The sequence below is a fragment of the Paroedura picta genome, chromosome 14 (genome assembly GCF_049243985.1).
Source record: "Paroedura picta isolate Pp20150507F chromosome 14, Ppicta_v3.0, whole genome shotgun sequence".
Taxonomy (NCBI): domain Eukaryota; kingdom Metazoa; phylum Chordata; class Lepidosauria; order Squamata; family Gekkonidae; genus Paroedura; species Paroedura picta.
In genome coordinates, this window is record NC_135382.1 from 36,071,189 (window position 1) to 36,096,177 (window position 24,989).

The 24,989-nt window shown below is 46.5% G+C and overlaps 1 long non-coding RNA gene across 1 annotated transcript in view; it reads right to left on the reverse strand.

The window, feature by feature from the left end:
• Positions 1-1,027: 1,027 nt before the first annotated feature.
• LOC143823712 (uncharacterized) overlaps positions 1,028-24,989 on the reverse strand; it is a 41,162-nt gene continuing 17,200 nt past the window's right edge. Inside the window, exon 3 of the long non-coding RNA XR_013226561.1 lies at positions 1,028-2,169. This is a non-coding gene — a long non-coding RNA (uncharacterized LOC143823712). The remainder of the gene's footprint in view (positions 2,170-24,989) is intronic.

Here is a 24,989-nt window from a genome sequence, read left to right on the forward strand (position 1 = left end):
TGAAAACATCATTAGAGCCCCACGCACACAGGCCTTTCCGAATGGCTTCAATTTTTCGATCCACTAAGTCTTGAAAAGTGGCTGCCTCAAATAGATTCCCTTTTAACCTCAGGATCTATAGACTTGTCTGTAAAACAACAACAACAACAAAAAAGATAAACCACTCAATGCTGTGATTAAATGGACACAGGTCTTTCTTTGTTAGGGGGAAACAAACGAAAAGGCTTTTTGCAAACTGCGTGCCTGGCTCTTTGCCATCCCCCCCCCCCCAATGGTTTCCCCACTGCCATTGCCGGTCTAAAGAGCCAGCAAAGAAACTCTCTAAAGAAACAAATACCCAAGAATGACTTCCGCCATTAGAAACCACGGTTTATCATCTGTGCTTTGATCGGCCCCTGGTTAATGGCGGTTAATGTCTCCATACAAATGGTCTAATAAACTACTGTGTGTTGGTTGCCACCCAAGTTTTCAAGCCAAGAGACTTTTAGGGATGGCTTCCTTAGGGGTTTCACAACCAAGTATGAACCAGGGCTGACCCTGATTCATTTCTGAGAACGGACCAGACTAGCCTGGGTCCTCCAGCACTCTGGGCAAGCCGGGCTTGTGTGGCTTCGAAAAGCAAACTAGACTGCTTCAAAAGTAGGATTTTTTGTACATGGGCCTTTTTTATCAGCATGAATCTTCAATAGGTCACTGGCCCCTTGCCTGTTTCACCACAGCCCTTCAGGGTGAAGTTATAAAGTCACGAGGTGCAACTACAATTGTGCCTGGTCAACTCATTTTGACCAGCGATAAGCAAATGAAAAATGCAATCGTTTTCTTGTTTTTTCATGGCCCTCTTTTTAAAAAATGCTGTACAAGCAGGGGTTTGAACCTCCCCACTAATCATCTAGGCCAGCCATTCTCAACCTTTTTGGGGCCCACAGCCTTTTAGGAGCTCTCCTCAAAGCCCCCCCCCCTCCGTCAAACAAGGACAGAGCACAAGTTGAACAGATAGGCAGAAAATCATTTATTGTTGAACGCCAGGACAACTTGAACATTCCGACATACCGGAAAAAAAACTTTTCAAAAGACTATGAAATTAATTTAATTTAAAGACATTAAAATTAAATTAAACCAAGAGAAGCATGAACTTTCGGGTCCCCCTCTCCTTTGAATGCATTAATTCAGGGACCCCTTCCCCAAAAGGAACAGATTACATGATTGCTTTTTGCTTTTACATGATTTCTTTTTGCTTTTTGTTGTTGGGTCGAGCAATTCATGGCATCCTATTCGGGGAAAAGGGTATTTCTCCGGTACAGTTACCAGAGTCCCCCATAAACCTTTTGGCCTCCCCTGGCTCCCATGGAGAATGGCAAATCTAGGGCTCTATCCAGAGCCCCACACTGTCTATCCCAGGACAACCCAAAAGGACAGAATTCAGCTCTGTATTTTAACGTCATCGAGGGGGGGGGGGGCTTGATTTAGAAAAAACCCAAAATGACTGTTCTCTCAGCTGTGTTGTTGTCGTCAAAGCCCCCTCCCACACACACACACCCCCACACAAACACACATGTGCAGTGTCTTAAAAACTGCACGCTCAGGACTCTCTAAAGAATTACAACATAATCATCTTCTGACAGATGCTCCTGAATCCTGCAGCCATTTTAGTCAGTCAGGAAGGGCCCATTAAATCCCCGGCAAACTGCAGGAAAGCAAAAGAAATGCACACGTCCCGACTAAAAATGCCAACTCAATAGAATCAGCGCGCAAAACCTCAGCCATGCGTACCCGGGGTCGTATATCATAGGCCAGACTTAAGTAGCGTTCTGCTTAGGGAGCAGTGTAACTTTATGAAACCCTTCCTGCCGTTCTCCTTTAAGGGGAGGTGGTCTGCAATGCTAGAAGAAGCCCTGTGCTCTGTCCAAATGGCTTAAGAGGGGCAAGAGATGAATGCAAGAACCGAAATTGGCTCTGGTGTTTGTATTGGCGGAGAGAACGTGTGTCCTCTGCTTAACTCGCCTCTCCAGCCAGGGCTAGAAGAGGCCATTTTCCCCTCCAGGTCCAGAATAAAATCAGTGCCGTAGTGTAGACTCCCCCCTCCAAAGCAGCCATTTTCTCCAGGGGAATGAATCTTGCTCATCTGGACCAGGAAGCAGAAGACATCCAGGGACCCCGAAGGTGGCTAACCTAAAGCAGATAAGAAGACGGCCTTTCAGTTCAATCAATCAAACTTTATTACAGTTGTTCAGATATCTCATTCCCAAGCCTAGAACTTTCCCATCACCGACCTAATCCTTTGAACTGGAGATACTGGGGATTGAACCTGGGACCTTCTGCTTACTCAGCAATGGCGCATCCCTATTACCCTAGGGTTGGGAAACACCTTGTTTGGAAAACACCTGGAGATTTTGGAATGGAGCCTGAGGAGGGCAGGGTTTGGGGAGGGGAGGGGCTTTGATGGGTTATAACAGGGGTAGTCAAACCTGTGGTCCTCCAGATGTTCATGGACTACAATTCCCATGAGCCCCTTCCAGCAAACGCTGGCAGGGGCTTATGGGATTTGTAGTCCATGAACATCTGGAGGACCACAGGTTGACTACCCCTGGGTTATAATGTTATAGAATCGAATTTGCTCTAGGCCAGGGGTGGACAAACTATGCCTCTCCAGGTGTCCATGGACTACAGTTCCCATGAGTCCTTGCCAGTACAGCAGGGGCTCATGGGAACTGTAGTCTAGGGACAACGAGAGAACTACAGTTCGGCCACGCCCGACCTAGGTGAACTGATCTCTGTTGTCTGGAGATGGGTTGTAATCCCAGGAGATGGTTAGCTACCACCTAGAGGCTGGCTACCCTATTCCAGGCTCCAAAAACAGCAGGCCTGAGATATCATGCGTGACTCTGAAACACGGGGAAAGGAAAAGCCAAAGGCCCCCTTGCTCCTTGTGGGAATCCACCCAGGCTGGAGGATGAAAGGGCTGGTCACTGTTGATAAAGTCTCTACGCAAGAAGGATGCCTGGTCTGTTAATATTTCCCAAGGTGCTGCAGGACATATTCATCTTGTCATATCACTGAATAAATAGACGGGGAGGAAAGCAACATGAGAGGCACGGCACAGGTAAGGTGATACATGGCATTTGTTGTACTTCAATTACCTTCTTTGTATAATGTCAGGAGGTAAAAACTAACAAACCATAACTTTTCCTGACATTTCCTCCCTCCAGTGACCGGTGATGGATTTGCCTCCAAAAACATTCATCATTTTTTTCAGAATTGTGGAGCATTCTTTCCCCCCCTAGAAAAAAGGGAGAGGGTGGGGAGGGACAAAGTTGGAAATACAAAATCTCAATTTTTATCTACAAAGATGTCAAGCCCAGCTGGAAAAGTCATTTGTGTGTCCCTTTGTGCACACATCCATTGATCCATCCTGGGGCAACTCGGACAATGCTGTGAGCAGACACTTTGAGGCTGTCTTTTAGCTTGTTTAACTGGGGGGGGGGGATTACAAACATGGGACTGGCTGCGGATTGGGCTGCTTGGAATGACAAAGGAGGGCAAGCATTTTTGAATTCTCGCTTACATTTTTTTTAAAAATCTCCCACAAATAGAAGAAGAGTTGGATTTTATACCCCGCTTTTCACTACCAGAAGGAGTCTCCAAGCGGCTGACAATCACCTTCCCTTCCTCTCCCAACAACAGACACCCTGTGAGGTAGGTGGGGCTGAAAGAGCTCTGTGAGAACAGCTCTTTCAGGACTGTGACTAGCCCAAGCTCACGCAGCTGGCTACATGTGGAGGAGCAGCTGACTCATGGTGATCCTTAATGGGGTTTTCAAGGCAAGACACGTTCAGAGGTGGTCTGCCATTGCCTGCCTCTGGCCAACAGCCTCGGACTACCTTGGTGGTCTTCCATCCAAGAGCTTTTGAGATCACCAGACCTTTTGAGATCTGATGAGATTAGGCGAGGTGTGAACGAAATGTCATGGAACGAATTGGCCCATCAAATCAGCATTGTCTACTCAGGCCAGCTGTAGCTCTCCAGGTTCTCAGACTAAGGACTTTCACATCACCTACTGCTATATCTGATCACTAGAGATGCTGGGAATTGAACCTGGGGCCTTCTAGCGTGACAAGCAGATGCTCTACCACGGAGTCATAGCTCCACATGAAAACAAATGAAACAGGGAAAGAAACTGTCCTGCGAAATACGTTCCCTCTTTGACTCTCCATAACATTCAGCAAACCATTTTAGGGGTCGTTTTTGGTTCTTCCTGTCCAAATCCTTCCTTGGTTTCTACATCGATTGAAAACTGAACTTGTCATCCTTTCTTGACTGACTTTAAGACCAATGAAGTTTAATTCTGAAGAAGCACCGTAAAACTTACCCTCCGAATTATACTTTGTTGGTCTTAAACGTACCACTGGACTTGGTTCTATTTATTTATTTACATGCTACCTTTCTGCCCAATGGAAACCCTAAGCAGCTCCCAGATTAGCTGGTCATTTTCGATACGGAATAATATTCTTTAGATCAAGCTTCGCTCCCTCCTTGCTCCCGCAAACATGAGTGCGAACTGAACCTACACCAATAAAAGTAAGTTTCGCCCTGTTGCAATATCCTTGTTTCCTTTACTGCAAGTGAGACCACGCATCTGGGATTCAGTAACTATGCTATGCTATGCTATGCTATAACTATGCTATAACTATGCTATATTAACTCCCAATAGGGACCAGTCTAAAGAAAATTGTCTTTAAAAAATCCCACTGGGTGTTTGTGGTCTCGTGACTAAGCCAGAAATGGTCTTCTGGGATTCCAGTATGCAAACAACAAAGGGGGGGGGGCAGAAATCTTTGGAAAATGAAGATTTGGTGTTTAGAATTGAAAACGAAACAAAACAGCCAGGGTCGTCTGTGCTGAGAGCAGAGCTTGCTGGCAGCTCCCAGCCATCCTTGGCTTGTTTTTATTACCATGCCCGCAGCTCGAAAACAGAAAGCGTGCCCTTTTCGAAAAGAAAAATCTCCGTCATTATGGAACAAGAGAGCCAGGGGAAAATTACTTATGTCTACAGACTGCAATATACCTTCCACCGAATCTGATAGCAAAGAAACGTATTTATTATTATTATTTTTTTGCCTCAGCCACCTTTTTAGCGTCCCCAGCGAGAGCTCTGTCTACCACGGCTATCCGTTACATAAAAATACCGACTTATGAAATTGTTTAAGACAGTTCTCGGAGGCAGAATATTTCGCAAGCTGGAAATGAGAACGCTCAGCTGGGCATGCCCAGTGGTAGAGCTGTAACCGGGGGGAGGGCAGGAATGGACATGCGGAAGTGTATCCCGCCCAACGCACTGGACAGAATCATAGAATCATAGAGAATCATAAAGTTGGAAGGGGCCATACAGGCCATCTAGTCCAACCCCCTGCTCAACGCAGGATCAGCCCTAAGCATCCTAAAGCATCCAAGAAAAGTGTGCATCCAACCTTTGCTTGAAGACTGCCAGGGAGGGGGAGCTCACCACCTCCTTAGGCAGCCTATTCCACTGCTGAACTACTCTGACTGTGAATTTTTTTTCCTGATTAGCCTATATCGTTGTACTTGTAGTTTAAACCCATTACTGCACGTCCTTTCCTCTGCAGCCAATGGGAACAGCATCCTGCTCTCCTCCAAGTGACAACCTTTCAAACACTTAAAGAGGGCTATCATGTCCCCTCTCAACCTCCTTTTCTCCAGGCTCAAGTCCCTCAACCTATCTTCATAGGGCTTGGTCCCTTGGCCCCAGATCATCTTTGTCGCTCTCCTCTGTACCCTTTCAATTTTATCTACGTCCTTCTTGAAGTGAGGCCTCCAGAACTGCACACAGTACTCCAGGTGTGGTCTGACCGGTGCCGTATACAATGGGACTATGACATCTTGTCACCGACAGCCAGAACTTTATCACGGTCATAGGCTAGCATAAGAGAACGAAGCACAAACGTTTAAAATCACCCATTTAAAACAGCCTGAAATACAATAATATACTGGCTAGAACATGGAAAAAGAAGGTAGACATACAGTCCAAGGCAAACAAGGAATGACTCTGAAATATCTCTCATAGTTATTTAGCACAAATCATCCTGTGGATTTTCATCGCTGTTGTACAAAACCTGGGCAACACTGTTATAGCGCAGTTTGTATCCGTGAGCAGTGAGGAAGTAGAAAATGGTCCCGAGCACCCTGGAATCTATGTGACAATGCTAAAAGGAAGCTTGTATGTATGTCATGAATAATATACCGCCTGGGAGGGGATGATTTTAAGGGGTATTGCCTTAACATTTTATTGTGGGGTTTTATCATTGGGATGGATGGATGGATGGATGGATGGATGGATGGATGGATGGATGGGTGGATGGATGGGTGAATGGGTGGGTGGGTGGGTGGATGGGTGGGTGGATGGATGGGTGGGTGGGTGGGTGGGTGGGTGGGTGGATGGATGGATGGTGAGAGGCCCAGGAGCCCTAGAGATAAAAGCTCATAGATTCAAATATGTATATCTGACCCAACACGTTCTGGAAACTTAGCTCATGCATACCTTTCCCATCACAGCTTTCTTCCATTCTTCCAGTCCCCTAAAGCAGGGGTAGTCAACCTGTGGTCCTCCAGATGTTCATAGACTACAATTCCCATGAGCCCCTGCCAGCATTCGCTGGCAGGGGCTCAGGGGAATTGTAGTCCATGAACATCTGGAGGACCACAGGTTGACTACCCCTGCCCTAAAAGCTGCCATGGAGGCTTCCTACAAGCTCTATAATTAAAAAAAAAACCATAGCTGTTCTTTAAAGGCGGTTTCCACAGCGATGCTTGCTTTCCTCGACTCCCAGCAAGTCTTTTTGACTCACTGTGCTGTAAGCAGAACCAATCAGAAAAGGTTTAGTTCCCATGACCGTTCGCCAGGGACAGAACTTTTCTCCATCTCTCTTGGATTTAATGCAGCTTGCTGAAGTGGAAAAGCCAATCGAATAGGAGGCCAGATACTGCTGCCTCTTCTCATTGTTTCTCTCTCTGCAAAATATTAGCCTGGGTTCTGCCCAACAAATTGAAGCCTGCAGAAGAAAAGATTGAAAGCAGCAGCTTGGGTGAGGTTGGTTAAAGTACCTCTTGGTTCGAAAGGCTCCCGTTGCGTTTCCGTGGCCCTTCTCATATCACGGCAGGGACTCAATGTCCTGTTCTCTCCCCTTTTCATCTATCTAGTTTTATCCTGGCCTTCCATCAAGGATCTCAGGGTGTGTTTGTGTGCAGGGGGGAACTGACAGTCCTTCCTACCCCTATTTTGCTTGCATAACAACGCTTAGAGGTAGGGTAAGCGAAAACACTTTCCGCACTAGTGATATTGTTCAGATTTGCATTTTTAAAGGGTCGACTTTGATGGCCATTTCTGCACTGAAATCTGTTTCTTCCAGCACAGATCTGGGTTGTCCTCTCACTTGCCCCACAGCAACGGCACCCCCCGAAAACTAGATTTGGTCTTATCAAGCAGGATCTAACGGGGTCTAATTCGGGGCTGCCCAATGCAGAAATGCGTGCAACTGGGTTTTCCCCTGCACCCACCATTTTTAGTCATTTGGGAACTCCCCTTTCCTCATTGCCATCCTCCCTCCCACTCCCCTCCCTCCCTCCATTCTGGAAAATCTGCCTTAAAAAAAAGAGGGGTGATTATGTTACAATCTTCTTCTTTTTGGGGTATTGCACCATCAGCACAGAAGTTTGACGAAGGGGGTGTTCTAAAACGGTTTGCATTGTTTCCATTCCTCGAACACCCTAACCCGAAGCGTCATTCAAGGCGAGATGCTTTTCTCCCTCTCCGACTTCCGATTATCTTGGCTTTTGTTTTATGAGGCAAATTACACCGCGATCAGATTAAACACTTGGCAAAACGAGCATAAACTGCAATAATTTAACCCAGTCATGCTGGCTTCGTGAGCGAATGTGAACGCGAGGAAATGCCTCACTGGGTGATAATCCCCCAGCAGGCTTGCGGTAATGATGCCGCAGTTAACGCTGGGTAAACCCCACAGGGTGGGGGGCAGCTTCCTAGGAAAATCATAGAGTCATAGAATCATAGAGTTGGAAGGGGCCACACAGGCCATCTAGTCCAACCCCCTGCTCAACGCAGGATCAGCCCAGAGCATCCTAAAGCATCCAAGAAAAGTGTGCATCCAACCTTTGCTTGAAGACGGCCAGTGAAAAAATCCTGCTTTTAGGGCATTTGGCCCTATTGTTTTTTGATGATGATGAGGATGATGATGATGATGATGATGATGAAATGGACAAATATGACTTCCCCCAGTCCTGACATTTTAGGACATTGTATGAGAAGTGAAAGCACTCAACAATCTAGACGAACCTTTCTCAACTCTTTTACCATTGAGAAATCCTTGAAACATTCTTCAGACTTCAAGAAATCCCAGAAGTGGCGCTATCATGCAGAATATGGTTGGGATACATAGCTGTGGACACACCCACCTGGGCCCCTCCCCTTTCCATCCCTTCCTGGCACGTCATTGGCTATTTTGGGAGGGGGAGGGTGGATTGACATGACTATATATACATATACATATACATATACATATACATATACATACACATACACATACACACATACACACATACACACATACACACATACACACATACATACATACATACATACATACATACATACATACATACATACATACATACATACATACATATTAACTCCAACCCATTTGGGAACCCTTCCAGAGCTGTATTAGAAGACACCACTCTTAAACTCTACACCAAGCTAGCTCTTGTCTCTGGCCATCACACCAAGTTGTCTTCTGCTAAATTGGCCTATCTAACTTGGATTATCTACTCTACCATCAACAACTTTGAAGGGTCTCAGAGAATGAAGAAGAGGGAAAGCTTGGGGGGTGTACCCTGCTTTTTACTACCTGGAGGAGTCTCAAAGCTCTTTACCATCACCTGTCTTTCCTCCCCTCACAACAGACACCCTGTGAGGTAGGTGGGACTGAGAGAACTCTGAAAGAACTGGGAATGGCCCAAGGTAACCCAGCAGGTCTCATGTGTCTTGAAGCAGCTGACAATTGCCTACCCTCCCTCTCCCCACAAGAGATGCCCTGTGAGGTAGGTGGGACTGAGAGCTCAGCAAAAACTGGGAACGGTCCAAGGTCACCCAGCTGACTGCATGTAAAGGAGGAGTGGGGATTCAAACCCAGTTCTCCAGATTAGGGGCTGCTCTCTTAACCAGTACACCACAAGAGCTCTCTAACTTTTCTGAACACGTCCTGGAGGCTCTTTGGTTTTGGTTCTATCCTTTGGTTCTATCCTATGGTTTTCTCATCCTATGGTTTTCCAAGCAGTCCTTTCTGTCACTGTTCTTTCCCTACCTTCTTCTACCTTTGAATGTTCACAGTTTGCTTTGTGTGTGTTTTTTTTAAGAGTCTTCAACCAGGAATGTTCAAAGTTCACGTTCTCCTTTCATTATTTCTAATAGTTTTTCAGAAATGCTATTTTCGGTGTCTGCTTCTGCTTTCATTAAGTTTTAAAGAGGTTTAAAAAAAAAATGAGTACATGCATTTGCTTTTTGCTCCGGAATGGAAAATGAGCCTGGAACATGGTTTTCTGGGGAGTTATGCCTGGTGTGCTGCCAATATGTGTTGGAATGAGCATCTCAGCATACCTGAATATTGGGAGGGAGGACTCTACGGGAGTCTAGGTGTTCATCTCCTTGAATGGGATGCTCCTCTTTGTCTTAACCTGGGAGCTGTCTTCTAAACCCTCCTCTCTCCCTTTGCCCTCTCACTCGTTCCACGTGGCCTCCCATGGAGACAGACATCTCTTGTAGAGCTAGCCCCCTCATCCTTCCACATACATGAAGCCGGACAAGCTTGCCTCTTGTGGGAAGGGCAGGACTGTTAAGATTCAGCTTCTCTCTCTCTCTTTTCATCTGCTACGTGAACTGGATGACTTGAATCAATGTACGATTTTACCTTTTGCAATATACTTTGTGGGAGATTCCAGCCCTCAACATCATGCATTTATGAATGGGTAAAACTCTGCTATGTTATTCCAATATCCCAATAATATCACGAGATTCATTTACGTTAGTCCCTTCAGTGGTAGCCTTGAAAGGGACTGCTTACAAAGCCGCCCTCTTTCCTGGACTATCACTCACAGATACAACTACTCTTATTGGCTAGGAGACGGGAAGGGATCTCACGATGCAGTTGGGAACTGCCTATGCTGAACTGTGGCTCTGAGTCTACAAAGAGGGCTGACATCAGGGGCTGCCACAGTTGGGGGCTCATTCATTGGCTCCCCCTGCAAAAAGGGGGCCTGTCCTAGAAACAGTGAAACAGCAAGTTTTTCTGGATACCTAACCCTGTTGGTACTGACTGAGGAAGGATCTTAGCGCTGTCAGGACAAAGGCTGGGAGATTTGGGGGTGGAACTTGGGGAGGGTGTGATGTCACTTCCAGGTGACACTCTAGGAATTTCCCTTAATCTCTATGGTAAAGGTCATAGGGACATGTGTGATACTATACTGGAATGAGGCTATGGAGGCCATTTTTTCTCTTGTCTTTAATTTCTTTAGGGCGGGGGATTGAGCCCCATGGCAGGGGCTTACTCTCCGTGGGTAAGTAAACAGCAAGCCGAATATGGATGTCCAGAACCCTGATTTTGTCCTGACAGTGTGGCAAAAAGCTGAAATGCCTTCAAAGCATTTCATGATCTGCCAGGATTCCATAAAGAACAAACTGCTCCCAGCAGTTCAGATACATATTTGTATGAAACATATGGTGACCTGCCAGGTTACTGAGTAGTAAATGATCTTCAACTTGAGCCAGCGATAAGAGTAGCTTCAGAGGAGCCAGGCCTCAAAAGCTATCAAACAAAATATACGAGCAAACTTTGCATAATCCAAGATCCCGTGCTGACAAAAAAAAAAACCCTGCCTCTTCTGTATTTCCTTGTATTTTGCTAGCTTTTAGGGCTGTCCCCCCCTTCTTTGGGGGGCACAATTTTCCTCCAATTATTCTAACAAAAGCACCTTTGAAGCTTTAGAAAACGATGCTATTTTCTTGTGGGTTCTGGCAGCTTTCTGAGAAGGTGGGGAAAAAACCCTAGCAGTGATGCTAAACATTGGCAGTAATTGTTATGGAAATCCATTTCCCCCGTATCCTGTTGTCATGGCAGCTGAGGATCAAGAAATCGCGTGTCACATACAGTAATTTGTACTGATTTGAAAGAATGTTTGGAAGAAAACATTTAAATGCATTACTGATTTCATTTCTCTCTCCCCCTCCCCACCCAAAAAAAAAAAAATACCCAGCCCGATTTAAGTTAATGTTGTTGTCGTGTTGTTTAAATACACTCTCTCGAAAACAAGATGCAGCCGTGTTTGACTCGGAGGTTTATTTATGTGGAGTTACTTTAATGGCCAAATGCAGAGGCAATTTATTGCTCAAACATTCCCATTCTGTTTATCCACGGGTGGGTGGCAGTGGGTGTTATGCTGGTACCAGTTTAATTTTAGCTGTGCTTCGGATCACATCCAAGTATAACACAATGTGGTGCGTAGTTCTTGCATTCCCCCCACCACCACCTCCAACTGCAGGATTTATTTATTTGGGAAAATTCATGTCCCCGCTTCGGCTGCTTCCAGATTCTGAAGTCGTGACAAGCCATCAAAGTTCCATAATCGATGCAAATCGAAAATCGATGGGATGCCAGGAGTGCACTGCTTGACAGAGTTACACCCTCCTAAGTCCGCTGAAGTCAGGGGCTGTGGCTCAGTGGAAGACCCTCGGTTTGGCATCCAGAAGGTCCCGGGTTCAATTCAAGGTACCTCCAGTTAAAAGGACCAGTGATGTAGGGGATGGGAAATACCTCTGCCTAAGAGACTTGGTGAGCCAGTGAGATGGGAAACCTGTTTGATTCAAAGCCCAATTCAAGGTGATGGTCTCGACCTTTAAAGCCCTATACGTATGGTTTTGGGCCAGTATACCTGACGGACAGCCTATCCCCTTATGAACCTGCTGGACTCTTTAGCATGGAGGAATGATGACTGAGGGATGGCATAATACATGGGATAGAGAAGGGAAAGAGGTATTTCCCCCTTTCTCACAATACAAGAATTTGTGGGCACTCAAGGGAAGTCTTAGAACAGATCGAAGGAAGTAATTCTTTGCCCAAAGAGTAATTAACACGTGGAATTCACTGCTGCAGGAAGTAGTGGTGGCTACATAGACAGCTTCAAGAGGGGACGGGATAAACATAAGGCATAGAAGTCGATCAGTGGCTTTTACAGAGCGTTGGACTGGAGGGGTCACTGGCCTGATCCAACATGGCTTCTCTTCTGTTCCTATGTCTGAGGCAGGGATGTCTTCTAGGTGCTTGGGGGGGAACAGTCAGAGGGCTTCTGGAGTTTTGGCCCCAGTGGTGGACCTCCTGGTGGCACCTGGGTTTTGGCCACTGTGTGGCACAAAGTGTTGGACTGGATGGGCCAACATGGCTTCTCTTCTGTTCTGATGGCTACTTGCGATCATCTCCAGAGGCCCTCCTGTCTTCTGAGATTAGCCAGGTGGCAGCCTGGGAGAGAGCCTTGTAGGCCATAGCACCAACGCTCTTGCAGGTTCGTCCGACCCTTTCTGTCGCCTTTCTGCCAATGCGTGTAGAAGTTCCTTGTCCTTCCCTCAGCATTCCCTCTCTGGACCAATGTTCTAATTGTTGTTTCCTTGTCTTTGTATGCATTTTAACTCTGTCTACCCAAAGTGGCTTAACTGACTCTTCTCTCCTCCGTTTCCTTGTCACAACAACCCTGTGAGGTAGTTTAGGCTGAAATAACGTGACCATCCCAAGGTCACTTAGCAAGCTTCCTTGGCCGAAGTAGGGATTGGAACTCGGATCTCCCAGGAGCTAGTCTTAACCGCTGCACCACCCTGGCAATCCCTATAAAGCAGAGGTGGTCAAACTGCGGCCCTCCAGCTGTCCATGGACTATAATTCCCAGGAGCCCCTGCCAGCATTCGCTGGCAGGGGGTCCTGGGAATTGTAGTCCATGGACAGCTGGAGGGCCGCAGTTTGACTACCCCTGCTATAAAGGAGCATTTATAACACTGGCTATTGTATTTAATAATCCCCATATGTTGTTTCAAGTATGAGATCAGGATACATAGCGACTCAAGCCACACGCTGGCAAGGCAGAGTTATTTGTTCTCGTTTTCTTAAAACGGCAACCTCTCCCAAAGAGGCTTGTTGCGAAGCTGGAGTATCTCATCTCGAAAAAGCGGGATTGAAATGGATAGGTCATTGTAACCTCAAACAATAATGGTATGTTAATAGCATTCTAATGAGGAGATCATAAATGAACATTAAAATCATTTTGGCATTCGCTAATTCAGGCGGTAATGGCTTCCAAATGATAATTCGATGGATTCCACTCTGCCTACCATTTAGCTGAAATTGTTTTGGCATAGGGAGACTGTGCCCTAAATGCACGATGATTTGGATCATAGTCTGGTCTCTGTAGTCCAGTGTGGAAAGGCTTCCGCTATTGTCGTTTCACACGGAGGTGTCATCTGGACGTGGTTCCCAATGAAAGGCCAGGCGAGAACTTTTCGGGGAGGAAGCCTCGTCAGTCACTGGCAGGAGAATTCAGAGCCCAGAGACTATAATAGGAAACGATGATCGTTTTTAAAGAGTTGCAGCAACTGGGAAATTGACAGGCAACAGAGTAGGGATGTCTCCTGGAGGACTGTGGAAGGGGCAGAGAGTTTCCGGCAATTCCTAGAGCTACCATTTGTCACTTCCAGGAAGAATGCATGAGGCTGCGTTAAAAACAATCATCTTGGCAATAGAACCTGGAAGTGGGGGGTCCCCCATGCCCACCGGGGGGCTTGTCAGGCCTGGCCACATTATCGGGCTCTCCGACACCCATCCTACCCAAACCTTTTCAAGGCCACCACAGCCAGGGACTGGTAGACAAAATTATTTGGGTGGTGATCTCTCCCCCGGGGGCTGGTTTCCTTTCTTATGATCTTTGGACTGGGTTTGGGTGGCATGAGGAGGGTCTAGAGCAGGGGTAGTCAAACTGCGGCCCTCCAGATGTCCATGGACTACAATTCCCAGAAGCCCCTGCCAGCGAATGCTTCTGTGAATTGTAGTCCATGGACATCTGGAGGGCCGCAGTTTGACTACCCCTGCTCTAGAGGGAATCGATCCAAGGGCCGAGAGTGGCACCTGGCCCCCGTCCTGCTCATTCATTCAGAAGAGCTGTTTTTTTTATGCCCCGCTTTTCACTACCAGAAGGAGGGGCTTATTTTCATCTTTCCCTTCCTAAGAGGTAGGTGGAGCTGAGAGAAACCTTGGGGTTTCCTGACGGCCCTGGAAGGGTTTAATAAATGGGTACGTGTTAATTATTTCAAAATATTTTTAATTGTTAAACATTTATCTTGTGATATGGCATATGTGGTCATATTGACCTGCCCCGCCTCTCTGAAAATGGCCAATGATGGGCCTGGAGGGGGTAGGAAGGGAGGGGCCCTGGGTGGGCGTGTCCACAGCTTTGCTTCCCAACTATATTCTGCATGGTCGTGCCACTTCTGGCGTTTCTCAAAGCCTGAGGAATGTTTCAGGAGATTCTCAACGGTAAAAAATTGGGCCAGGCTGCTTTTAAAGAGAATGCTAGAAATTATATTCCAGAACTCTCCTGCAGTTCTGCATCCCACTAAATTTGTATACCCTTGATACTGGGTATGGTTGTGCCTACTGCTCTCTGTCAGAACTCCACAGGCTCAAAAACTTTGGTGGTCCCTGAGCTTGATGGACATGGTCCTTTAAAAGTTCAGTTTCTGGTCTGGTTAGACACCCTGAGTTCCTTGGAAGAAGGGGAAGATGCTTTTCAAAGTTGATAGGTAGACCAGACTGCACCTTTCAAGGTCAGACAACGGAAGTCATTCCCAGGTAATTGCTCAGGTAGGGAAGCCCACAGCTGTCCATAGGCCTTCACATCTGCGATATCTACCTTGCAACAGCCTTTCCTGGAACCCAGTGCCTATGATCATATAAGGTTCATTGCAATCCCCATGAGAGATGTTAATAGGAAATAATTATTAGTGGCAAAAAGTACCGGCAATGAATGAGCATAATAATTCAGGGTGCCTGGTACCTTTCACCAGCAGGACAATCAATTCAGAAGGAATCCATTCTGCAATCCTTGATTGAATAATGGTGTTCATTTATTAAATTATTTAATGAGCCTCATTAGGGTCCGTGCCTGCTTTCGATGCGACCATTTGTTCCCTCTATTCACTCATTCCAATTAACTCCATGTCTAAGATTAATTTCATACTATTAGTCAAAAGAGAAGATGCACAATGCTTGGGTTTACAGAATGCCAGGCAGCATTGAAACGGCTCCTTTTCACTGTGCGGAAACTGATTCACTCTGTCAATAGGAAAATGTGGAATTGGCTGCCAGAGGACGTAATGAAAACCATAGGAATGAACAGCTTTAAAAGCGGGTTAGATCGATTCAGGGAGGGTAAATCTGGCAACTAGCTGGGGAGGCTGAGGGGAACCTCCACATTCAGAGACATTAAGCCTCTGCATCAAGGGCCTGGGAGGCAGCATCAGGGGAAGGTCTCAACCCTGAAGCCCTGTCGTTGGCCTTGAAGAAGAAGAAGACTTGGTTCTTATATGCCACTTTTCTCTACCTGAAGGAGTCTCAAAGCGGCTTACAATATGCCTCTCCCCACAACAGACACCCTGTGGGGTGGGTGAGGCTGAGAGAGCCCTGATATTCCTGCTCAGTCCAAACAGCTTTATCAGTGCCATGGCAAGCCCAAGGTCACCCAGCTGGCTGCATGTGGAGGAGTGCAGAATCGAACCCAGCTCACCAGATTAGAAGTCCGCACATTGGTCTGACTTTTTCTTTAAAAAAAAATCATTTGTATCTGGCCAGAAAAGCTCTGCTGAGTGTGCCGCATGTGAGCACATTAAATAAAACCATCCGTAACACACGCAACCGTGGTTTTGCGTATCAGTGCAAATACATGAATGGTAGCACTCGTGATAAACTCCGATCGACACAACCCGATGGTGAGGTGTACGAATACTCACGGGGACTTTGAAATCTTCAGAGAGATTTCACTTCTTCTAGGCATTCTGCATTTCTGCATTCTTAACACGGGAGGAGGACCGGCCCGTCGGACGTCAATAAATCGCCGCATAAACCCATTTGTCCGCTAAATGCTACACCAAGTTCACCCGAGATACAATCTGAAATCTGCTGTCGTGAACCTCAGATTAGACCTGACCGCCGTGCACATTCCCTTAAATCAAATCACCAACTTCAGCAGAAAACATACCCCAGTCCAATGTTGTTTATATGCATATTCGAGAGGAATGTGATTATTGCTTGGAGTGATTATTGCCAGCTGTGTGCCCCCTTTCATCCCTTATCTGCTAAAATGAATTATCCTTGGCGCCTTGTGTTTGAATAGGTAACCCTCCTGTTGCCAAGAGGATAATGCAACTCAGAATAAGAACGAGACGTTCCTTTTTTTGTTCTCATAGCCTGATCAGTGAAAGAGGAGGAAGGACTTGCCTTCTTCTTTGGGATGGTCACTGGTCACCCTTGGGCTGCATTCTGGTGACTTAGTCTAAGGCCCATTCTGCACACATAGGATAATGCACTTTCAATGTTCTTTGGCAACTGGACTTTCCTGTGCAGAACAGGAAAATTTACTTCTAGAGTGCACTGAAAGTGCATTATCTATTGTGTGCAGAATAGGCCTAGGCTTCCTCAACCAGGGTTTTGGGAAACCTTGGAGTTTCTTGGCGGCCCTAGAACGGCTTCTGGAATTGATGGGAGTTAATTCATATATTTTAAAATTTGTTAAACATTTATTGGGTGATATGACTATATATGGTCATGTTTACCCCTCTCCCACAATGGCCAATGATGGGCCTGGAGGGGGTGGGAAGGGGAGGGGTTTCATGTGGGCGTGTACACAGCTCTACTTTCCAACTCTACTTTCTACATCACTGGGCCACTTTTGGGGTTTCTCAAAATCTCAACCCCATGCAGTCCTGACCTGGAGAGCCCAGCTTAGCTGAATTTTGCCAGATCTCAGAAGCTAAGCAGGGTTATCCTTGGTCAGTACTTGGATGGGAGACCACCAAGAGAGTCAGTAAAATGGCAAAGCAACTCTGTTCATCTCCTTTCTAGAAAACCTTACAGGGTCAACAGAATTTGATAACCCCCCCCCCCAAAAAAAACACATTACTACAGTAATGATAACCACTTTGTTAGGATCTGACAGGATCTGGGGTAGAGAAACACTGGTTGTATGTTTAAAATGTTATTTTAAAATGATGCTTTGGAATCTCAGTGAGTACACTTCACTTTAAGACTTTCCCACTTCATTCCACTACATGCAAGATCTGGTCCAGGAGCACAAAATCACTTAAAAAAATCCTTCACCAAGTTATTCATTTTTATGCATATTTTCCCCTCCTGCTGACCTCATTTAGCGGGGTGGAAGCCCAGGTTTTCCTTGGTCTATTAAGACTTCAATAAAAACCATCCATTCATTGTTAACTAAAATCATATTCACACTTAAAGCTGAATATTAATTGTGTAATAATGAGAAGATAAAGCTGTTCCTCTTTGCAGGTGCACCAATCAATTTTGGGGAGAAAGTGGGGGGAGGGGATCACTTTCCCCTCCGATTGGGTGTGAAATTAAACCGTGATTTATGTTTTCTAATAAAATGCTCTTCATTGATCCCCTTCAGAAAATGTATGGTTCCATTTGCGTTCTTCCAAATTACAAGAGTTTTGGCTTGTGTAAGAATGATTTTCCAATATAATTGCGGGGAGGGGGGCCGCAATCGATTATTAGTTCTAATGTGCATCTGGATGATTGAACACCTCATTGAAAAAAAGATCTTTTACTTTTAATAAGTGTTTAAAATACACCATCAGCAAAATGATTTAGCTAATACACAAATGAATCAAGCTCCTCTTTTAAGGAAATGCCTCTGCTGGTGTAGACTTTTTGCCAGCCCCCTCCCCCCCCCATCAGTGGGGGGAAGCCCACTGCTGCCAGGTCCTACCCCTAGCTGCTAATGAGGCGGGGGGACAGACGGACTTACCGGGAGAAAGGAGAAGGCTTAGGTTGCATGGCCAGCATCACATAGGAAGTGACATCATCATGTCTGGGTATCTCTCTGGTATTTAGGCAACAAATCTATGGTAGAAACTGGCTTTACCATAGAGGTTTTACCCAAATAACAGACTGTGGCCCATATGTCACCAGTGTGATGACGTCACTTCCAGTGTGTCAACAGCAATGAGGCCTAGTCTTTCTCATTTGCTTCCTGAATCCCCCCATTCTCTTCATAAGCACCCCCCATCCCCCGCTGGTTGACCTGGCAACCTTACATCTACTTCACAGGCAAGAAGTGACATCATCACAACAGCAATATCTAGGTATCGCTCTGGCATTTAGGCAAAAACTCTATGGTAGAAGTTGGCTTTACCATAGAGGTTTTGCCCAGATAACAGTGTTACCCAGATGTCACCAGTGTGATGATGTCACTTCTGGCGTGACACCTGCAACGAGGCCTGTGCTTTCTCATACTCTTCATAAGTCCCCCCCATCCCCCACCAGTTGACCCGGCAACCCTACATCCACTTTCCAGGCAGAAAGTCTCAGGTTCAATCCCTGACATCTCCATTTTTAATGGAGAGAGAGAGAGATGGATAGACTCCCAGTCTGCCTCAGCCAAAGAGGGTTACTGGTGTGCATGATCTGATCTACGGCAGAAGAAGATAGCAAGTGTCTGAATATCTTCTCCGAAGTAAAGTTTGCACACCAGGAGCTGTTTCCACTCCCCCCCCCCACACTTTCGTCCACTTTTCTCTATTTTCTTACTTTTATTATGCTTGGAAACATACCTTTGCTTTTGAAGGTGAGTAGCTTTGAGAGAGATCTCTAACTGTGCTTTAAAAATACTTATGAATAAGTCATCAGGGTTTTTTTTCCCCCCCCTCCCTCCTCTGTGGTATAAATCTATTTCATACGAGGAATTTTTAGCTTCTTAATGATATAGTCTAGCCATACTATATTATTGCGCATTTAGAAGTAATTAGTTTTCCAACTGCAGCAGAAGAGAGTAATGCATTTAAATTAAAATTGATTTTTGTAAAAGGGAGGGGGGGCACCTTTGCTCTATGTTTCTAATGGCAAGGAGGGAATCAAACTCTCGTTTTTACAGGTTGAGAGGAGAGAGCCAGCTTTTAAAAATAGTCTTTTCACTCTGGCCTTTCTTGCTTAAATTGTGTGTGTGTGTGTGTGTGTGTACGTACACACCGTTTCTGATTTACTGGCATCCTAGGTTGAGCCAATCCACAAACTGTTTATATGTGTGTATGTGTGTGTGTGTGTGTGTGTGTGTGTGTAAGGCTGTTTAAAAGAAATAACCTGTGAATCTCCTAGCTGGGTTGAAGTCAAGGCAACTAATGAATGCCATTCTTTAATTCCTTATCAAGGGGGCATGAAAGAAGAGGGCTACGCAGATAATATCGAAATCACACGGGAGGTACAGTTGCCAGCTCCAGTTTGGGAAATTCCAGGAGCTTTGGGGGGGGGAGCCCAGGAAGGCAGGGGCTGGGAAGAGGCCTCAGCTGGGCATATTATTATTAATTATTATTACTATTACTAGGGACAAAGCCCGTTGCACCCAGGAATACGACAGGCGCTTGTATGCACGTCTGCACTGTGTCCTTCCTGGGTGCTGCCCCCCCCACTCCCTTCTCGATCTTGGGATCCAACATGGTGAAGTTTTCATCTCAAGGGCCGGGTCTGATCCCCCGACTCCTCCTCCATGTGTGGGCAGCTGGGTTGCCAACCTCCAGGTGGGGCCTGGAGACCTTCAGGAATAACAACTAGTCAGGAGATCCAAGGATTCTTTGGCAGGCAAGAGATGTTCGGAGATTGTTTGCCATTCCCTGCTTCCACATCACGACCCCTTGTGTTCCTTGGTGGTCTCCCATCCAAATACTAGCCAAGGTCAGCCCTGCTTAGCTTCCAACATTCGATGGGATTGGGTTTGCCTGGGTTACCCAGGTCAGGGCTTAATGCCATAGACTCCACCCTCAAGAGCAGCCATTTTCCCTGGGGGGACTGATCACTGACATTCTGGGAGTATCTCCAGGTCACATCTGGAGACTACAAGAAGAGGAGGACCCGTCTGAAGACTGGCAGCCCCGTTTGGTCAACAGCACGTTAGATAAGTGATTGACTCTTTCTATAGTGTTTGGGTTGGGTCTACACGGACCCCTGAATTTTGTGTGCCTTGATAAACTTGACCCGGTATTATGCTGAGCCAAACTTAGGTTAGTCCTGAGTTGGAGGTAGAGACATTCCTTACTGGTGTTAAGCCAAAGCAGCAATATCCCTTTCAGCCAGAGCCAGAGGCGGCATCATCACACTGGTGTGCCACTCTAGGATTCTCTCAAAGCTCTATAGCTTAACCATAGAGTTTGGTATGGATCGTAGACCCTGACCATTCCTCCCCACTGATTCTCTCATGAACGGATCTGTTCCTGCTGATGAACACCTGTGCAAACATTCAGGTTACACCAGGATTTAGAGAGAAATGTGTGAATGAAGATGTGGGGGGGGGTTGGTTTGTTGGTTGAAGAGTGGGTGAATGGATGGGTCAGTGGGTGGATTGGTGGGTGGGTGGGTGGAAGGATAAATGGACAGGTGGATGGATTGTTTTATGCATGTCCCACAGTAATCAGCAACATCGATTTGAACATTGGGGTTTGTTAACACACAAAGGGCATGATTCAGAGGAACCAAAATAAGTTTAAATCCCAGGTTTCAATGGAAGAGCAGTCATCCGGACCAATGACATAGCTACACACCACCTCTCTACTGTGAATATAAAAGCATCAACCGAAGGGATGTGCATTTCGAGGAATGAGCTTTCAGGTGGCCAATGCACTCCGGCTTTATTAAGATGGATGCCCCGGGTTCAATTTTCCTTCCTTACTGTTGGGGAATGAGAAAGGTTAAAACATGTATCGGCTGACACGGCGAGAAAGCAACCGGAGCAGGGTTTTTGCAAGCATCTCCAGCAAGCCACGGGTTTTAAGGTATCTATGGATTCCAAGTCAACAGAGCACCATGTTCTGGAAAGCATAATGTTGGTCCCTGATGGAAAAAAATGTGGGGAAAATCTTCATTTGGCGTGATCAATTCCCTTCACGCCACTGCCATCTAGTGGCGCTTGAGGCTACGTCGCGGACAAGAGCCTTACCAGAACAGAAGGCAGAGTGATGTGCGCACTGAATTAGAACATTGCCAAAGGACTCCAAATGTTTTTACTGGTTCTGCGTTCAACAGATATTCCGCGGCTGAGGGAAGGAAGGGTGTTCAGTTGGCCTGCTGTCTGTCATGACAGCATGTTTACTTGGCAGATCAGCTAATTATGTTTTGAAGCGAAACAGATTATTGAGATGGGGCACATGGACTTCGCCGCATAAATCCTAGCGTAGACGGATTCGATCCAGGCGCTTAGCTGCGTGGCCTCAGTCAGTTCTTCTATGCCACTTTTCTCTACCGGAAGGAGTCTCAAAGCAGCTTACAGTCACCTTTCCTTTCCTCTCCCCACAACAGAAACCTTGAGGTGGGTGAGGCTGAGAGAGCCCTGAGATTACTGAAGAAGAGTTGGCTCTTATATGCTGCTTTTCTCTACCCGAAGGAGTCTCAAAGTGGCTTACAGTTGCCTTCCCTTTCCTCTCCCCACAACAGACACCCTGTGAGGTGGGTGAGGCTGAGAGAGCCCTGAGATTACTGAAGAAGAAGAATTGGTTCTTATATGCTGCTTTTCTCTACCCGGAGGAGGCTCAAAGCGGCTTACAGTCGCCTTCCCTTTCCTCTCCCCACAACAGACACCCTGTGAGGTGGGTGAGGCTGAGAGAGCCCTGAGATTACTGAAGAAGAGTTGGCTCTTATATGCTGCTTTTCTCTACCCGAAGGAGTCTCAAAGTGGCTTACAGTTGCCTTCCCTTTCCTCTCCGCACAACAGACACCCTGTGAGGTGGGTGAGGCTGAGAGAGCCCTGAGATTACTGAAGAAGAGTTGGCTCTTATATGCTGCTTTTCTCTACCCGAAGGAGTCTCAAAGTGGCTTACAGTCGCCTTCCCTTTCCTCTCCCCACAACAGACACCCTGTGAGGTGGGTGAGGCTGAGAGAGCCCTGAGATTACTGAAGAAGAATTGGTTCTTATATGCTGCTTTTCTCTACCCGGAGGAGGCTCAAAGCGGCTTACAGTCGCCTTTCCTCTCCGCACAACAGACACCCTGTGAGGGAGGGGAGGCTGAGAGAGCCCTGAGATTACTGAAGAAGAGTTGGTTCTTATATGCTGCTTTTCTCTACCCGAAGGAGTCTCATAGTAGCTTACAATTGCCTTCCCTTTCCTCTCCCCCCAACAGAAACCCTGTGAGGTGGGCGGGGCTGAGAGAGCTCTGACAGGGCTGCTTCATGAGAACAGTTCTAACAGAACTGTGGAGAACCCAAGGTCAATAATGGTGGTCGCCCAGCTGGCTGCATGTGGAGGAGCGGGGAATCAAACTTGCCTCTCCAGATTAGAGGCCGTCACTCTTAACCACTAACGCATGCTGGCTTTTGCCGGTAGCAAAGTGTAGGTGGGCGGGGAGGCATTTAAGGAAAAGGGTGACTCTGCCGAAAATGAATTGAGAAGTATTGCTCTCCACTTTTGTTTAAGTTTTCTCTGGTTACACCTCCAGCAGCACAAGAATGAGGAAGGAAGAGTCTAGAAATGTTTCCAGTGATCGGCTATGCTTGCATGAACAGTGTCAACACTTTTAGATAATCCTTTGGGGATTATCTGGGGGAGGGGGTGCCTGGATGTTTACACATTTACAGGGTATACTTGGCTAAGGTAGTCAACTGGAAACAAAGTCCTCGGCTCGTGCTTCAAGGCTGCCTGGGCTCACCTGGTGGCCTTCGAAAAAGCAGTCTATCCCACACCTCCCCCCCCCCAAACAAAAAAACACTTCCCTAGTAACGCCAACCTATTTTATGGCATTATTGCAAGGAATACTTACTCCCCAACTAGACACATTGATCGTGAGATCCTTCTGGACAGCTTCTAGGGGTGTCCTGTTTTGTCAATAGCACCTGTGCCTGGGTCTGATTGGAATCTGGACCCTGATTCAAGGAGACAGGGAGGGTACTCCACTCCCATGCCCACCCTGTTCTCCCAAGCTCAAATGGTCTTGCAAGGCTGCTATTTGCCTCCCAGAGCTTTAACACAGAGAGGGGCCCATGCAAAGGTTGTCAACTCCAGGTTGGGAAATTTCTGGAGGTTGGGGGGGGAGGGGGGAGCCTAGGAATGGTGGAGTTTGGGGAGGGACCTCAGAGTTTGGAGACCCCACCCTTCAAACCCATCATTTTCTCCAGGGGAACTGAAGATCAGGTATAATTCCGGGAGTTCTGGCAAACCTTTCCCATACATTTGGCCCCAGGTGGGTCAACAGGAGTTCTTCAAGGACTCTTAACGTCGGGAAAATGGCATGGAGGGGAAGCTTGGCCTTCTTCTCCCAACTTGGTAGTACAAACAGCTAATTGGGAAGGAAGTCATACGGAGTTCAGTGTGCATTTGGGGGCTGAGATGCTTTATGCCAGGGGTAGTCAAACTGTGGCCCTCCAGATGTCCATGGACTACAATTCCCATGATCCCCTGCCAGCATTCGCTGGCAGGGGCTCATGGGAATTGTAGTCCATGGACATCTGGAGGGCCGCAGTTTGACTACCCCTGCTTTATGCCTTGGGATTTTGAGTATTCATTACACCAAGTCGACACCTGATCCATATATTTTATATTGAATTCTCTGCACATGCTAGCAAGGGCTCATGGGAATTGCTAGCAGGGGCACATGCTAGCAGGGTCTCATGGGAATTGTAGTCCATGGACACCTGGAGAGCCACAATTTGGCCTCATCTGCACTAGACCACACCAAACACTCCCTGGAGCTGTGCTTCACCGTGGAAAATGTTCTGGTGGCAGACTTTCTGAGAAGCCGACGCCCCATTATTGACCTCTTCATCACGGAGCCCCTAACAAGCCTCGGACAGACCCAGGGGAGTTCCCTGTGCACAGGTTTTTCTGTTAAAAAAGTCAACCAGACCAAGTAGATAAAATCATATGAAAATGCTAGCCTCAAGTCTTTCATCAGAATGGAGATTTGACTCTCAGAATCTCATACCCCTAAATTCATGCTGGTCTCTAAGCTGGTCTTGAACTTAAAACTAGCTCTACTCCTGCAGAATAACAGGGCTATCCTTGGAAGCTATCCCATGGAAATGTAGTTATTCTGAAAGACAAAGACTGCGGATGATGCCTACAAGCTTTATTAACAGAAAGGAAGAAGTCTGACATTTTTGATCACATTTCACATTTAGGAAGCTCTTGAACATTTACAGTTGAGATCCAGGATCTTGCAAGATCAGGCGCTACCCATAATCCCACACCTATCGATGATTCATGGTCATTTGTTAATGCTTGAACTGTGTCCATCAACTGCATAGGGTAGAATGCTGGCAGGGGCTTCTGGGAATTGTAGTCCATGGACATCTGGAGGGCTGCAGTTTGACTACCCCTGGGGTAGACTGTGTCCATCAACTGTACAGGGTTGATTGTATCCATCAATGGTATAGAGATGATGGTGTCCATCAACGGGATAAAGTTGATTTTGTCCATTGTCTGAATAGGATTGCTTGGCTCCATTGACAGTGCAGTGTTGACTCTATCCATTGATTGTACAGGGCTGATTGTTTCCATCAACTGTATAAAGCTGAATGTATCCATTGACTGTACAGAACTGATGGTATTCATATAAACTTTAATATTTGGGCATAGGGCTAACTGTCCTCATTGGTC